Consider the following 18,446-nt stretch of genomic DNA (forward strand, 5'->3'; position numbering starts at 1 on the left):
GGGTGCAGTACAATATTTTTGCTGTTCACTGGATTGCACTATAGCTTGAGATTTATGTAATTCCTGGGATCTGTTGGAGTTACTACTTCACCTTAGGGGTTTTACCACTGGGACAACATTAATGTTAACCTTCCATATTTTCTCTTTTTCTTTAGAATTTTTACAACTTCCTTTTTTGATTTTATTAAAACTTTGTCACTTGGGACTGTCACATTTATTACCACTGCTGTTTGTCTGGTTTTTGAGATCACACAGAATCGTAGCCTTGTTACTCTTCACTGTGAACTTTAGGGGTGTTCAGCTCATATGCCTTTCATATGTTTATGTATATGATCCCTAATAATTGGTCAGTGTAGGCTTTCCTTACTAGAATCTTGCATCCAGCTACTAGGCACTGGATTGTCTGAGGTGAAACATCCCTGATTTGGTTAACCTAGCTAGCACTGCTATCTGTCTATTTCATGGCAGGGCTTATTCTGCGATGGCTGCATGGTGAAATCCAAAACCTTAAACACAATACCAACAGTATAAATGATAAAATGAGCTGTTTGTATCAGAATCTGTGTTATCAATAGTTGTGTATCGAAATTGAAGTGTGAATCATCAAATCAGTATTAACAGTTTGCCTTGTAACAACAAAGTTGCACATTTATAAAGCTACTCATTCTCCATTTTTTCAGATTTGATATTTGAACATGATTGACAAATAACTTGACATGACAATTAACAAACAAGCCATCCATCAGGGGTCCTGATATCTCAGGGAATCTCAGGGGGTGCATCTCAAAGTTCTTGATGGAGAATTTTGACTTCAGAAGACACTTATACAACCTTTCTGCGCTTCTGTACAGAGCAATCCAAGCTTGGTTTAATTTCTCTCTGGTAAAGCGAGAACCTAGGCAGCAGCAATTTGGGAACAAAAGAGAAAGGAGGCATGTTCCTACGATCAATTCATTGCACTCTTCCGGTCTGTATTCAATCATCCACCAGCAGTGTTGTTTAGTTGGAATGACTAGGCATTGATAAAAGCATTTCATCAAGCACTACACAAAGAAGCACTCATCACACTTGCCTGCTGCAAGGAGTCTCTATCTTTTGACCAGCTTATCGCCTTGGTAATTTAGCTGGCTAACCTGCTATGTGTTAGAGGTTCACACACATCTAGAATTTACAAAAGCCCATGAAATTAGGATGCATGAGACACATATGCAAAGAACTTCAACAAAGATTAATATACATTCTTTGTCTGAACTGTGGGGGCTTGGGACATCTATCGGCAGCATGCAAAGGTCACCCCAGGGCAACCAAAGACTGCTGCTTGCCTCTTGTGAGAGTTATCAACCTGGTAGCAAGATCAAACTTCTGGGGCTGGTTCATTTGCTCTGGAGCAGTAATGACTTTTCTGTTTTAGGTTTAATAGACACCAGAGCTGAAGGGAGTTTAATAGATAGTGCATGGCTCGCATCCTGCAAATACCTGTTCAACCATGCAAAACACTACTTCTTCACGCCAGTGATGATTGTCCTTTTCTGGCTCAGGGATCCATGCAGTTCAACTTGTAAAAGTCAAAGTCAAAATCAATGTTATTGTCATTCACTGTCCTTGTCATTTCTGTTGAGTAAGGAATGAAATGTAGTTTCTCCAGGACCTTTTTTTTTCCTTCAAACATGCAAACAAACAATAATTATGCTTAAAACAGACAACTGCAAATTACAGAGTCGGTGAATCTATAAAACTGTTAAAATAAAGTATGCAGACCCCACAGAAGCAAGAAACAAGACAGCAGACTAGGTAATGGGGTGGTTGAATTTCAGTTTTACATGTGATAATATGTAATATATTTAGTAAATAAATATATTCCAAATATATTCCAAAAAGTTAGAATATCCTGGAAAAGTTAATTAATTTCCGTAATTCCATTCAAAAAGTTAAATTTTCATAGATTATAGACTCAGGGCCCACAATTTAAATGATTTCAAATATTGAAATAATTTGGGCTTCCAGTTCATAAAATCCACAAAAACATTTCAAAAATTAGAAAACTGCATAAATCAGCCCAAACTACTTCTCATATTTAGCTGAAAAAAAAGAAATTAGGATCACATCAAATCAATCAAAATATGGTGCTTTCAAAACAATATTGGCTGGGAATTCCTTTCTTTTAATCACTGCCTCGATGTCACAGATTTCCTTGGTGTTGGTCCAACGAATTGTCTGGCCAGTCAAGCACTGTGATGGCATGGGCATCAAACCAGGCTTTGGTGCTTCTGGTGGAATGGGCAGGGACCAGGTCCTGCTGGTGGATGAAATCTGCATTTCCATACAGATCCTCAGCAGAAGGAATCATGAAGTCCTCTAAAACATTCTGGTAGACTGTTGTGGTGACCTTAGATTTAAGAAAGCAGAATTTACCAACATCTACATTGCACCCTAAATCATGACTGACTGTGAATATGTCACACTGGACCTCAAGCAGTTTGGTTCTGTTCCTCACCTGTCTTCCTTCAAACCCTTGGACTTTGATTCCCGAATGAAAAGCACACTTTACTTTTACCCGAAAAAAGGACCTTGGATCAATGGCCAATGTTCCAGCCCTTCTGCGTCTTGGCCCAGTTGAGATATTTCCTACATTGACTCAGGTTCAGAAGTGGCTTGACCTGAGGAACCCTCCCAGATATATCTGAATGTGAATTATTTTTGATAATCCTCTGAAGACCACAGTCATCTCTTTTACTGGTACATTTTCTCCTGTCACATTTGGTCCTTCCACTACACTTTCTATTGATATGCTTGTACACAGCACTCTGTGAACAGCCAGCCTCCTTAGCTATGAACTTTTGTGGCTTAACCATCCTCTGCAGGGTATCAATAATGGTCTTCTTGCCAGTTGTTATGTCTGCAGTCCCCCATATTGAACCGAACTGAGACAATTGAACCAAACTGAAGCAATTTAATGACACCTGGGGAAATCTGTGCAGGTGCTTTGAGCTTAGTAGATGATTAGTGTGTCACACTCAGTTTAAAACGTTTTTGCCATGGAAATTTGGGCTGATTTCCCACAGTACACATTATACAGTAATTTTTACACACATCCAAATTATGTAAAAATAAACAAATAAATACTTAAAATAATTTACATTGTGGGTCCTGAATCTATACTCTATGACAGTTTACCTTTGTGTGTGTGTGTGTGTGTGTGTGTGTGTGTGTGTGTGTGTGTGTGTGTGTGTGTGTGTGTGTGTGTGTGTGTGTGTGTGTGTGTGTTATATATTGTAATTATATTGTAATATAATATAATACATTTTGAGATACATATTTGAAAAGATTCAACTTCATATTTCTTCCTTCTTCAAGTTCCACTCAGCTGTGGAATATACATGGAGTATATGGAGCACATCCTTCCTGGCATGAAAATAACTTTTTGGATGTTTAAGACAGGTCTGAAAGTTCTGGTTTAAATGTCTCCATCTGTTATAAACCTATGAACTCTCTTCCTTATTTGCTATAAAACATTTGATGTTCAAAGGCTTGCAGCAGAAACTCCATCCCTTACTCATAGCTATAAGCATTTAAGCAATTTTGCAGTGTGGATTTCCTGATGTTTTACCTGTTCAAATGGTGTAAAACTCATTGGTGTTAACTCATCCTACAAATAAAACAGTGGCTATTATATTTAATCATTTCAAAATCCTCAAGGATAATGCAAAGGCCGCTTCCCTTTTGAAAGATCTTCCACAAATATCCTATGAACAAACAATGATGACCAGGCGAAAAATAATTGTGGTATATGGGTATCTGCCCTAGATGCGCTGCATTTACATGAATTAAATGGAATTAAAACAGCAAACAACTAGCATAAAAGGATCAGTTGTTGTCAGCCATTCCTCTTCATACATTACTGCAGCTTTACATCAGAGAAACCGAGAGAAGGATGGTTGCTGATCCTTTGACTGAAAACCTCCTGACAATCAAAATGAATGATTCTCCACTGTACTGACAGCTCTGTTTCTGATGCTGTATGCTGGGTGCTTGTTACTCTGCCCAGGTATGGTGTCTAGGGGGGAGAACTTCTGTCATAGGTCTGCGCCTGGCAGCGGGTTACTAGCATCTCACTTCACCTGATTACAAGGCTTACATTTGTCACCATTTCATTCCTAATTTCAAGACTGCATTTATTATATTATACAAGTGATTTTTTTTATCAAGAAAGGAATGTGAGATATGGGCAGCACTCTCAAAATGTGTATTTTATCAAAATCCCTGCAGGGTTAAGAAAATAAGCTTTTAAGTATGCCGCTCCAGCCAATGAGATATTCTTGCAAATGTTTTAAAACCTCAGAATCTTTTTCTGATATTCTGCAAACAGTAAAATAAGACTTAAATGTCCACTAGTGTTTTAAAATCGGGATTTTATATATGTTATGTGTATGACAATGAATTGATAAATGTGCTGGTACTAACTATCCTGTAAAAAATATTTTCAATTTTTTTTAATACATATTAATATATCCCTATGTAATTCATTTTTATTCTCCAATTCTCTTTGAAAATCAAACTGTCTGCTATGCATTCCTGAATTCCAAGAGACCAAGAGACATGACTTATTTATCTCCTGAGACTAAGATTTGTTCATTCACCAGGATGGTAGATCCCAAATATCTCTACCTCAAACCTTATACACCTTCCCTCTCTCTCTCTTTCTCTCTCTCTCTCTCTCTGTCTCTCTGTCTCTCTCTCTCTCTCTCTCTCTCTCTCTCTCTCTCTCTCTATCTGTCTCACACACACACATGCACACACTTCCTTCGTGCACAGAGACTGATGCTTTTAATAATTTGACCCTTGTGAAGTCCACTCTTTAATGATTTCCAACATAGCAAAGTAATAGATTGGGCTTCACTAGCAAGCTCAAATTATATGATTAAATTTATCAGAAGAAAGGATTTTTGCAGAAAGAAAGCTCCAGAGAAATTCCAAGGTTGTAAGAGTCCTCCGTTCTAATCATTAGTATGATTAGATTTCTCCCCATATTCCCATAGCCCCCTTTTTCAAACTAACCCGATTTGTGTATTAAATATATAACTCATGTTTCCTCAACCAACTGCTTGCCTGAACTTCATGTAATGTGTCCAAAATTCCTAGTTTCTCTGTTATTAGGGTATGAGGGGACTGTCCTGTCAAGGCAGCTGCTCTGCTTCCATGGTGACAATGTCACCCATCTGATTGAGGCACTCAATTGTAACAGTAATAGACAGAGTGCAATCCTAGGAACAGCCAAAGCATTGACACACTAGCAGGCCTGTGAATGTGAAGATCAGCTGCTCATTTTAATATCATATAATATCACAAAGTACATATAAAATTTTCTATGCATGTATAAAGGCCCTACATTTAAATCTTCAGTTGGGCAGAGGATATATAAGGTGAGGTGATGCAGAGAAAAATCTGAATCTAGCAGCTGTCCTGAACTGGTGTGGGTTTCCCGAAACGTTCGTAGCGCTACGTACTTCGTAACCTCGTATGAAACGTACTAAGAATGTTTCGGGAAACTCACCCCTGGTTTACAACAAGAGCAATTGCTAAATCTTTATAATAAGTTTACCATTCACTCAATAGCTGAAGTAGCAGTTAAACATCTTTACCAGACTCTCTAGATATATTTCTGGAGTGTATTTGGAAAGATGTCATTTTAATAGTCATCATAGGCAATATTTCAGTGTATGTCTACAGGAAGAGACCCAAATCTACAACATTAAAGTAGAGCAGTGCTCCCCTGCTGACTACCATTAGCATAAAGGACCTTGGAAGGTTTAGTAGCATCAGCATGCCATGCCAGATCATTAAAGTTGTAACTCCGGGACCCTCCTCTAAAAACAAGCATTGTGTGCAAACAGTATTTTCAGCCTAATTTTATTAGTTAACACATGAAGTGGCCAAGTCATCATTGTTATATTCTCTGCCTTGTTTGACCAGGTCCTCTATGTCCATTAGTAATCCTTCCACAGGACATGTGTGGTCCATCTGGACTCACATTTCATGTGTTTCATATAACCTTGGTCTTGGAGCCTTATTTAGTGTTAGTCATGTTTCACTCTTCCTTACTCTAGCCATGTGCTGTACTCTTGACACATGCGTCTGGACACTCTTGGAAGACGGCAGTTTTGAAATGTGGTGGCGCTGGAGACTAACTGGTTCCTGGAAAGCTCATGTCTCACTCTGCCCGGGTCTTCTGCAGTCAACTTGCACTTCTCTCCACAAGTCTGTTTTGAAACCCTGTTGAATAATCATAACAAAGGCGATATCCAGTTGCTATGCCACAGTGGTTTTGGTACATGCAGCGTGTTGCATCCTGCCAACAGGCACTCTACAAGTGTTGCCTTTCAGTCTCAGTTAAATCATTTTTTGGCTCCTTTTCCTGAGGAAGAGATATCATCTATGAATGATGCAAACCTTATATAGTGTGTAAATCATTTAAACCACAGCTTTCGTCATTAAACTATAAATAAAATAATGCAGTTATAGTTCAGCTTTATGTAGTTTGGTAATGGTTATGTCTAGGTAATGATCAGATAATAATATTGACTTGACTAATAAATGTGCACAAACTGCATGTGTCATGCAATGCAATAACGACACTGGCCTTGCTGTTACATTGTTATAGTAGTCAACTATAACTAGCCAGTAGTGGCAAACCAGAAACTAGATATCTGCTGCATGTAATGCAATTGCATTAATTAAGTACAAACATTACAAACATTACATGTCCTACTGTGTGGACTAATGTATACACACTCAAAGCCACTCTATAAATTTGATATGCATTGCTGTTTAAAATATCAATTCACATTCCTATGTGTACTATATTTTGCAAAGAGAAACTATGGGTATAAATACAAAAACTAATAAAGGGTAAATGAGATACACATGCAAGACTTAAAGTGTGAAGACTAGTAATCAGAGCACCACCCTACAGTAATAAGAGCAGCTTTCTTTTCAGTTGTATTATAGATCTGCATGATGTTGCATATGTGGTTATGTTAGCTATATTCAAGTGTTACGTTTTCAGGGTGTAACACTTCACTATCAACTCTTTCACTGAAGAGAGGAAGGTTAAAGTGATACAGTCTATGACATCAACTCTCTCTGCATCATGAAATACATTATCTCTAAAAGTGCCCCCTCACGTTTTAGTGTACTTCCTACATTTTTCAAACTCTGCAATCTATATTATAATAAATAGCAAGAGCAATATTGTCTGTTCTGTGCTTTTAGGTGATAGATGGGAATTTCTTTAAAGGTCTAAGTGATCGTTTCTGTGACTTGTAGCACTTAACTGGAATAGGCAGTCAGGCTGTGTCCAGCTCAGCATTAATCTGGCTCTGTCAGTGCATATATTATTTCATTTAATTTGCTAAAGTCCAGGTCATGACAGAGCAGAATCACTAATCTGGTCTTATTTTAAATCAGGCTTATGCTACAGCATAGTGTCAGCTTTGTAGTATATACCCAAGAACACTGACTGAGTTTTAATTTTTCTCTTTCTGACAGTAGATTTTACATTTAAAGTATATTGTCGTTTATTTTCTATCCACGATCTAGGCCTATGCCCAGCATACACATTTTTTTCCAACACAAGTAAATTTTCAGGGTCATGAGTCTGAGAAGAGCATGAAATTTTTTTTTTGTAAGCTATAGCAAACAGCCAGTCCCCCCAGGATTTCGCAGGCCTTTTTTGTGATTGTTGCGGGCTAAAATGTTTGATGTTGCGGGTGTTTTTCAAAAAAATTGCGATGGAAGTTGCGGTGTGTTTTTGCTTTTTTGTGAGTACATTGCAATAGGGAGTAAATGTATGGTTTCCTCTATTTAGTAGTCCATTTTAATTATCTATTTATTTATTCGGGGTTGCCAACTTTTCAAGATCGCTTGGAGTGAGATTTGAACCTGGAGAGGGTGAACATTAATTGTTGGGGGGGGGGGTTAGCGAACGTAAGTTGTTACCGGGCGGCCTGTAAAATGGACACAAATTAAGTATTATATCGAGATCGATCGCCAGTTGTTTGCGCCAGAGCGAACTAGTAACTCATAGATATGGATCAGAGATAAATAAACTTTATCTCTGACTTTAAACTTTATCTCAGACCCTCGCCGCTTGCGTGCGCTGCAGTGACTTCACGGGCTACCGTTGCATTGTGGGGAATGTAGTGTTTGTGCGTGCAAAACACCATGGGCGGCTGTGGCCTGCGGGCCGGTTGTAATTAGGGGTGCACGATATGGACTAGAATTGCGATGTGCGATAACGTTGTTGGATATCCCGATATCGATGTGAACCACGATAAATTAAGATTAAAATACAGAAATGTAGTGTCTCTCTGAACAGCAGCACGTTAATTTGTTTTGTTTTTTACTGTGTAATGAATCCAGAATAATTCCAAATATTTTGCAGGTTTATTCAACAATAGATTCAATCTAGGTTTATACTTTCACGAGTGAGCGACTCCGCACACCTCGTTAACCTCCGCGAACGGCGGAAGCGTTTAATCTTGCCGTGTCACATTCTTTGCAGTGTTGTCCGAAACGATATGTAGGCCTAGTAGTATAAAAAAAACACCCCTCAAATACAGGGGAATTAACTTTTACCTGACCAATTTTAATGTTGCTTTGTGTTTCAGGTTTGAAAAGTGCTGGAATTTAGGCTAAAGTATTTGAAAAGGCTTGAAATTGTAACTACTTCGTTTCACAACAAATATCTGTCTGACTGAACAATTCTCTTGTATTACGTTAACAAATACGAGCCTCTTGTAATTCCAGGACGAAACATGAGAGAACGTGAAGACGTTAAGATTGGGCGTTTTGAAAATAAATATCCATTAAATAATGTGATAAAAAAGCGAATTATTTCGAATCATTTAGAGTATATGTATAAATATTTAATTCAATAACGTGCTGGGAATTATTGAAATGGACCTTGAAAGTGACGTACAAGTGCTTGAATTCTACCTTGTATAGGTGTATGAACCCTGCAAACATGACTGTTCTCATTGCGCCGAGACGCGGCGCGCGCGAACTTTAAATAAATAATAACATTAAATAATGTGATAAAAAAGCGAATTATTTCGAATCATTTAGAGTATATGTATAAATATTTAATTCAATAACGTGCTGGGAATTATTGAAATGGACCTTGAAAGTGACATACAAGTGCTTGAATTCCACCTTGTATAGGTGTATGAACCCTGCAAACATGACTGTTCTCATTGCGCCGAGACGCGGCGCGCGCGAACTTTAAATAAATAATAACATTAAATAATGTGATAAAAAAGCGAATTATTTCGAATCATTTAGAGTATATGTATAAATATTTAATTCAATAACGTGCTGGGAATTATTGAAATGGACCTTGAAAGTGACGTACAAGTGCTTGAATTCCACCTTGTATAGGTGTACGAACCCTGCAAACATGACTGTTCTCATTGCGCCGAGACGCGGCGCGCGCGAACTTACAAAATTCGAGAGGTGCACGACCTCGTGAATCGACAGCGCGCGAGGCAATTGCACACGGGCGAAGCCACCGCGATTACGTTATTTTCGCCTCCCGGACCCTCGCGCCGCATCAAGTGTAAACCAGGCTTAAACCAAATCGCGTGTCTGATGAGCGTGTTCACCCCACTCCAGGGTTGCCAGGTCCTACAAAAGCTTTCCGCACAAAATCTGCGAGTGTAAGTTGTCGGCGGGGGGGGGGGGGGGGGGGGGTGTTGCGAGTGTGAACTGGAGACAAATTAAGTATTATATCGCGATCGATTCTTAGTGTTGACTTGTAACTTCCGTAGTAGCCCAACTCAAAAGTAGCCCAAAAAACCGCACCCCGCGGCCCCAGAATTTTTACCCGCGGCTGGATTTTCAAACAAGCCCAATTTGGCGTGAAAACCGAGAACCTGGCAACTCTGCCTCACTCTGCCTCTTGCCTACTTACGTCACGTGATCATAGTCTGCAGCGCGAATAGCTCCCTCTATTGCTGGATGAGGATAACGCAATTTGAGTTTGCTGTTATTCAAGGAGTTATCGTGGCTCTTTCGATGTGTTTATCGTGAAACTTCACATCGCGATAACGATAAAAATACGATTAATCGTGCAGCCCTAGTTGTAATAGTAATTAAATATCATCCAGGGGGCCATAGATAATCAATTCTTAACTTAACTTTGACATATGTGCTCTATGTGGTATGAAATAGTTTGGGCAGGAATGATCCCTCTCAAGATTTTGTATGCCCTGCCCCCTGAAACACAGGTCTTGGGACAGAGAATGCACAATGATCCCTCTCACTTTCTTGAAATGATCACTCAAAGTGCAACAGCTCGGTGGCAGAAATAGACTTTCCTATGAAAAATCACTTGGAGTGGATGGGCTGGTGCTAGAAATGTTAAACTTGTTGGAAATACATGTATGAACCCATCGTTGTGAAACAATAAAACACTGAAAAAAAAAAAAAAAAAAAAACAATTTATCCCCGCTATCTTTTTGCCGTTATTTTCGTCGCTCATGCTGCTTTCAGTCTGCTCCTCTTGAACGTATATACGGAAGTAAGGCGGGAGTTTGTCGACGTCACATCAAGACGACATCAGTGATTGGTCAAATTTGCGGGAAAGTTGCGGTGATTGGCTGAAGTTGCAACACCGCCCTGAATTCGCGGGGTTTGCTTGAAGTTGCGTTGAAGTTGCAAACTGCAACATCGTGACTTTCTGGAGGGTCTGAATAGCTAACTCAAGAACTTCTCAGCATTTTCAGAGTGGCCATATGTAAGTGTATGAAGGTAAGACTGTTGATTGTCCATTATAATATTCAAGAGCTGTTAGCCACTTGCATGAGCATAAATGCATGACCCAGCAAAACCTGCAAAGAAAGTTTATTACTGTCAAATAAAAACCTCCACTCTAAATCTAAAATTTAAAGAATGCACACAGTGTTATTTTTAAATTTTTTATTTCTGCTGATCAGTGTTCAGCCATGCAAGGACAACAGCCCCAACAAAGCAACATTTTTCACTTACACAAGCAATTTTATTTATTTGTTTTAGTACTTAAAACCCAGCATAACTACATTGGGACTAAGCTTTTCTAACTCTAAAACTTGAAACCCTAAATCTAAAGTCTCTTGGCTTCCAGAAATCTCATGGTCTTCGTATCAGCATATTGAGTAAAAGCAGCTTTGTTTGAACTGCTGGAGTTCTTGCTTCAAGTCCCTGGCTCCTTCTTGACAAGTTGAATATGCCTACAGCTCTTTCTTGGGTTACATTTTGGCTTGGATAAAATGAGTGAACATGCATGGAGCATCCTCCTCGTATTGTACAATCATAGTGTCCTGGTGGCTCTCTAAGCCATTTCACCATTCTGTTTAAGTGTCACTCTGCCTCCTCAGGGGGAGGGTAGGTTGCTGAGTTCATCTAGTTGTAGTACTTTTCAGATGATTGCTTTGCTCTTGCATCATTGACTTTGACTTTGCTTATGTCAGCCCTTGCAGGTTTTAAGTTCTCTTTGAGTGTACGCAGAGTCATCCTAATGTGCCAGCCCATCATGATTTTACTGGTCTCTCCCTTTTAGGCCCTATGAGAGCTGAGCGTGATATGAATTGGCCTGTCTGAGGATTGCTTTTGCAGGTTTCACAGCTTGCTCTGCCATTTCATTAGCGTGCAGGTAAAAATGTCACATAAAGGAAATCATATACTACAGAAAATGACTAGAACTCATTATAGATGCTCTGTAGCTTAGCAATCACCATTTCTGAGTATGCAACACAGTGTGTACAATGCCTAATATACATTGAATATTCCAATATGCAGCCATAGAGGGAGGGATCTTTTTGCATCAAGATCACTGATTGTACAGTTTCCTCACAGCTCTGTTCTACATATAAATTGGGTTAAGAGTATAATGTCTGGCACACCATGTGGTACATCACCAGGTAAACACTGCAATCATGTCAGATGTGGGATTCAGATAGACATAATGGGGAAGATACTGCCAGAACTTCATCAGGAAAAGCCTGATGAGAAGAAGAAATGCTAAATCAGCATACACTATATTACCAAAAGTATTTGCTCACATTCCTTGACTCACATATGAGCTTAAGTGGCATCCCATTCCTAATCCATTGGGTTCAGTATTACGTTGGTCCACCCTTTGCAGCTTGAACAGCTTCAACTCTTCTGGGAAGGCTGTCCACGAGGTTCAGGTTCAGTTATGGGGATTTTTGACCATTCTTCCAGAAGAGCATTTGTGAGGTCACATACTGAAGTTGAACAAGAAGACCTGGCTCTCAGTCTCCACTCTAATTCATCCCAAAGGTGTTATTTCGGGTTGAGGTCAGGACTCTGTGCAGGCCAGTAAAGTTCAAGCACACCATACTCTGCCCTCCATGTCTTTATGGCCCTTGCTTTGTGCATTGGTGCACAGTCATGTTGGAAGCATGGAATTGTCCAAAATGTCTTGGTATGCTGAAACATTCAGAGTTTCTTTCACTGGAACTAAGAGGCCAAGCCCAGCTCCTGAAAAACAACCCCACACCATAATCCACCAAACTTTACACTTGGCACAGTGCAGTCAGACAAGTACCATGGAACTTGCCAAACCCAGACTGGTCCATCAGATTGCCAAATGGAGAAGCGTGATTCATCACTCCAGAGAACGTGCCTCCACTGCTCTAGAATCTAGTGGCAGCGTATTTTACACCACTGCATCCGACACTTTACATTGCACTTGTTGATGTATGGCTTGGATGCAGCTACTTGACCATGGAGACCCATTCCATGAAGTTCTCTGCGCACTGTTCTTGAGATAATCTGAAGGCCACAGTGATTGAGTTTACATGCCATCAGTTTACATGCCCTACCACTTTATGGTTGAGTTGCCATTTTCTTATAATACAGCTGACAGTTGACTGTGGAATATTTAGGAGCGAGGGAATTTCATGACTGGATTTGTTGCACAGGTGGCATCCTATCACAGTACCACGCTGGAATTCACTGAGCTCCTGAAAATGACCCATTCTTTCATAAATGTTTGTAAAAACAGTCTGCATGCGTAGGTGCTTAATTTTATACACCTGTGGCCATGGAAGTGATTGTAACACCTGATTCTGATAATTTGGATGGTTGAGTGAATACTTTTGGCAATATAGTGTATCCCACAGAACTTGGCTACCTAGTGTTCTGCTTATCCAGTGCTGCTCAACAGTGCTAGTGACATCAGAGCCAATATGAGTCACGATTAAATTTACATTTTGAATATGTATTTACATTTTGAAGAAAAAAAAAACAAGAAACCAAAAACCAAACAAAATTCAATTAAAAAATCAACCTTTGCATTAAATCTAGGCCAGGAGTGGCCAACCCGCGGCTCTTTGCCTGGTTTCATGCGGCTCCCCAGCCGGTCTGCACGCTCACCTGCACAAACGGTCTGTGCTGTGGCCCGGTTACCTCATCAACTCTGAGGGCTACATCTTTGTGGTGCGCGGTTTGTTTACAAGCCTAGCGAGCCGCTAATACTTTTAAAACCGGCGTAGTGGAAAACACGCATTTGACTGTCTTGACACGCTCACACGAGTTACTAATTCGCCAACTACTGGCAATCAATTGATTGCGATATAATACATATTTTTTTGTCCATTACACCCCCCACCCCATCAACAATTTACATGTCCCTGTATGATGTGGCTCTTTGCCGTAGCACAGTAAAAAAAAAGTGGCTCTTGGTCTCTGATGGGTTGGCCACCCCTGAACTAGGCTTTTTAGTGATGTTAACCATAATTACCATACTACACACATGCCCTTATTGAATATTATATCTTGATCCATAATCTAGATCAATATCAATTAATAAAACATGACACTTTAACAGATGAATGAACAGATTTGTGGCCAACATGAAACCTTATCCCTACTGATATAATTATTACCGGTACTTGTTTGGTGGGATTTTTTTACATTACGATACATTGTGGCATTCATGTGGAGGGGTCTTAATGAATGTACCAAATACATAAATACATATGTACCAAATAGATAAAAAGGCAAAAACAATTTGGAAAATGTCCTCAGGGTCTGGAATGTTAACTACAGCCATTATCACAATATTTGTTTATTTATTATCTATGGGTTGGATTTTCCTTGGAAAGACTTGTTAAGTCAACAGCATTTAGGAGAAATTCAAGACAGTAAAAATGCGCTGTCTGCTGAGCTGCATACTCAGACAATTAACCCTAGCTATAGCTCAAGAACTTATTCATGCAATTTTCTGTCCATGGATCAACTATTCTGTATTAATAATCAGTGTTTGAGACCAAGTCAAGACCAGGTAAACATTTGTTGTTTTCTGATCTGCACAGTCAGACAAATGAGGCATCATCTCAGCTATCCTGGGGAAGTTTGGCAAGACTTCACTCTGTAGTTTCAGAACACATGTCTCCAGACAGCCTCACAGGCATGACAGAAACCAAAAAAGATCAGATGATTCTAGGACCAACCATCTTGCTATTTCAGCCACTGCCTGTTGTGCAGTCAAAGTTCATGATGACAAGATACAATAAACCTAGATCGAGAGACTACTGACTGACTACACTACTAGTGCTGTGGGAAGAGGCCACAAGGCATGTCTTTGAGCCAGAAGACAAACAACGTAGAAGCTGTGAAAAAAATCATTGTGGATTGGTCTTCTAAGCCAGCAATGGTGCTCTAGACTAAGATAGACAGAGTTAGCTCTAAAGCTCTGATCAACACGGCTTCCACCCACTCCATTGTTCATGTGGGGCTGTTGCTGGAGTATCACAGATGAACGAGCTCTGAAGGCATGGACTACAGTTGACACTGAGCCCAAGTCACCAGCGAGACCATGTCCATGCTAGGGAAAAAGCATCTGAAACTTAAGATAAGAGGCTATCTCTGCATGCACAGCTCAGGCTAGCTCCGATCTGTGACTTATGCAATGTGGGGAGGGACCTCCTCTCCACATTCAAAGCAATCTGAGTGAGGGTTTGTTGTGCCTGGTTCCAGTGCACATAGGGTTTATTGGCAAGCAAAGCAATGGTGAGCAGCAAACCCCAGCAATAGTGTCAGGCATCACAACATGGAATCAGGATACTAGAGAAATGTCAGTTCCTGTCCAGCATCAGGATGCAGCAACAGCTCAACAGGATGGCAAGACATGTAAGCGCACCACTAGAAACACAGAGACTGCACTTCAGGGGCAGGAAACAAAGGCAGCACAATGAGGAAGACAGGTGCGCAAACAGAAAAGCAGTCATAGAACAGTGAGGGATGTACCAAAATGAATTCAGTTTAGCAAATTGAAGTGCCCAGGGAGCCAGCTTCAACTAATCTCCACAAACTGTATTCCTGTTTCTAAAATGCCAGGTAGAATGCTTCAGGACATTCTGTGTCTCTCCCTGCACTTCAGCAACTACAGAACTAATAAATGTTTCTCAGTACCTCTAAAGTAAGGACAAAAACATTCATTTTTGATAGCTTGGCATACTTCTGTGTTTTAAACACTTGCCCGATTAGCTGTGTTTACAGGCCTCTGCTAGCATTTTTATCCATGTTATTAATCTACATTATCTTGTGGGTGCCGCCACATTTAATGTGGGTTTATTCTGCAGTTTTGATTGGTCTGCCAGAATGTTCAGCAAATGTGAGGAGGTCTGTATGACAGCACATGCAGCTGTCTGTGTTGTGTGGTGTATGTGCTGTTTACATTGTCCCCATGGGAGCATTTCTAACTGTAAGCTTCATAAGGGCTAAGTGTGCTCCTCAGTATCAGTGATTGTATAATTTCCACTGTGACCATGCTCTAAGAATAAATCAATAGTTAAGCACATGTTCTGCTTATATATATATACACACACACACACACACACACACACACACACACACACACACACATCTGACATTGGGTGACATCCTGGGGCCCTTGCTAAATTGTTTTACATGCCCTTCGTCGAGCTATTTGCCACTATACTATACTATAGTCTGATTATCATGTGTGATAAGACCACTTAGTTCACTGAGCATTCTTCATCCTGGGATAAATGGCCCAACACCAATATTTTGTCTGTCTGTGTCTCACATAGTCGAGTGCACTTTGCCACTGTTGTGATTTTTTCCAGAACTGACTTCCTCATGCCTTGATTGTCCTCAAGTGCATCTACATATACTTGTAGCTCTGCTTTCTGCTGCTCAAGCATGCATCCGCAATGGCACAGTCTTTGTAATGTACGGTCTGTCCGCTGCAGGGTTAACATTCATGTGTCTGAGGCACTTACAGCACAGAGGATCCTGATCTGATATAAGCTTACCGATAGAAGCATTCTGTTGACATGTTTGCAAAACATTTCAACATTACCCCATTAGTTTTGGAACAAAAGGCTACTGTTTCCAGCTAACTGTTAGCCGGGGCTATATCTGTTAGTGTCAGTACTAATGACTGTTGAGGTCCAAGTATGTCAGTGTCAACTGAGTGAAGATTAGACTTTTTATTTCTGTGAATGCTTTGTCATCTGTGCTTTGTTTAGAGACTGCAGTACAATTTCTACATTGGGTAACTTATGGCTAGTGTAATTCATGATACTAAGGGCTAGGTGTGATGCTCTAATTACTTGTCCTGGAAGGAATTACTTGTACCTGACAACATTGGAATTTTTCTTATCTGGATCAAGACTGCACTTTTGAGTTTAGTTTTGAGTTTAGTATCGTGCATCTCAAAAGCATCACCAAATCACAGCATATGTTCCATGTTAGCAAATTCTCTCTTGCACCAGAAGCTGTTCAGAAGCAGTTTTTCTTTTCCATTGCTGCCACAATGACCATTGGTTGTATTTGCCTTGGCCAACCATTTTTAAGAATATCTAACTATTGCAACTCTATGTTGTTACCATTTCTACTTAGGACACCAGGGCGTGAGCAGCTTGCAGTTATCTTTAGCTAGCTTGTTATTGCATTAGCACTTAAACATACATGAACCACATGAGTCAAAACAAACTGACAACTAATGACGACAAGACACACTTACAGAAGTATATATATGGACATGGATAGGCGCAACAACAAACACACGGACATGCCCAAAGGGAGGAGCCAGAAGCTGTACCATGACAGTAAGATTGTTCAGATTCTACGTTCAGTAAGATTGTTCAGATTCTATCTGTTCCAGAATTCTATTGGCACTGGTGTACAAGCAATAGTTATTGTGCTGTTTAACAATAGTTTAATTTCATCATCTGTAATGACTGCCTCAAATACTGTGTTTTGTGACAAGTCACTTCATAAACAATAGATCATTTTCACACATTGTTGTGTTTGTACTGAAAACTAGATATATACATGTGCTCCACATTCTGCTAACATTTACAAACTTGCAAATCAATGTTAAAACAAACAACACATAGATACATTGAATGCTTGTACAGTTAAAAGAAGGCTTAATGTTTTTAAAGCTTAATGAAAAAAAAAACAACAACAATGAGAACCAGTAGAAAGGCATGTAGAAAAGGTTATGAATAGTGCCAGGGCTATCAGCCAATTTTTTACATGCATATTCACCAACAATAAAGACATTTAATATTCACGTAACAATGGCTTCTATAAATTGGTCTGGACAAAGTTTATCATTATTTCTTGTACCCTTACATTTAACATAGTAGGCCTCTTGTGCATTGGAAAGCTTTAGCTTGCTATCTACAATAGACTTGGTTTGTTTGGGCTTTGACTGAGTGCAAAAGTGTCTTCAGGTTATACCCTAGTCTTGTCGCTGGTCATTGTTTGTTCTCACCTCTCTTGTGTTAGTCCAAGTCCCTGCCTATACATATTATTCTGTCATGTTTGACTGATTCATGTTTATGGACTGTTTTCAGTTGTGTTAACCCGTTATCCTGGTTTTCATGTTTACTTTCAATTTATTATATATTTGTTTATCTGATCGTGTTGTTGTTTGACCCTGAACGACCCTGATTGTAGATTTACCGTCAATAAATCTAACTTTTCTCAGCGAATGCATCCACGCCCTTATCATTCCACGTTACAATAGAATTACTTATAGTAGCCATATAATCATTATGGCTAAACTGCAAAGTGAAGTAGAAGGAGGTTTTTCTGAAGAATAGTACAGTTGTGTTCAAATTTATTCAACCCCCACTGAAATAAAGTGTTTTGGCCAGTTTGACATTGATTTTGATCATTTCAGTCATCTTATTTACAATTATATCAAAGAGGCACTTATAAATTAGACAAACATAACATAATATTTATGATGGAATAACCACAAATGTCTTTACTGTGCTCACATCATTATCAGTTTTATTCAACCCCCTAGTGACATTATTTTTTAGTACTTAGTACAACATCCTTTTCCAGTTATGACAGCTTTCAAGCGTGAAGCATAGCTTGACACAAGTGTCTTGCAGCGA

The 18,446-nt window shown here is 39.6% G+C and overlaps 1 long non-coding RNA gene across 1 annotated transcript; it reads left to right on the forward strand.

Moving 5' to 3' along the window:
• Nucleotides 1-10,727: 10,727 nt before the first annotated feature.
• On the forward strand, nucleotides 10,728-15,773 carry LOC143528973 (uncharacterized). The gene is made up of 3 exons (XR_013134571.1): nucleotides 10,728-10,806; nucleotides 11,594-11,686; nucleotides 14,376-15,773. It is a non-coding gene; the product is annotated as an uncharacterized LOC143528973 (long non-coding RNA).
• The last annotated feature ends 2,673 nt before the right edge of the window (nucleotides 15,774-18,446 follow it).

The sequence above is a fragment of the Brachyhypopomus gauderio genome, chromosome 13, assembly GCF_052324685.1.
Source record: "Brachyhypopomus gauderio isolate BG-103 chromosome 13, BGAUD_0.2, whole genome shotgun sequence".
Classification (NCBI taxonomy): Eukaryota; Metazoa; Chordata; class Actinopteri; order Gymnotiformes; family Hypopomidae; genus Brachyhypopomus; species Brachyhypopomus gauderio.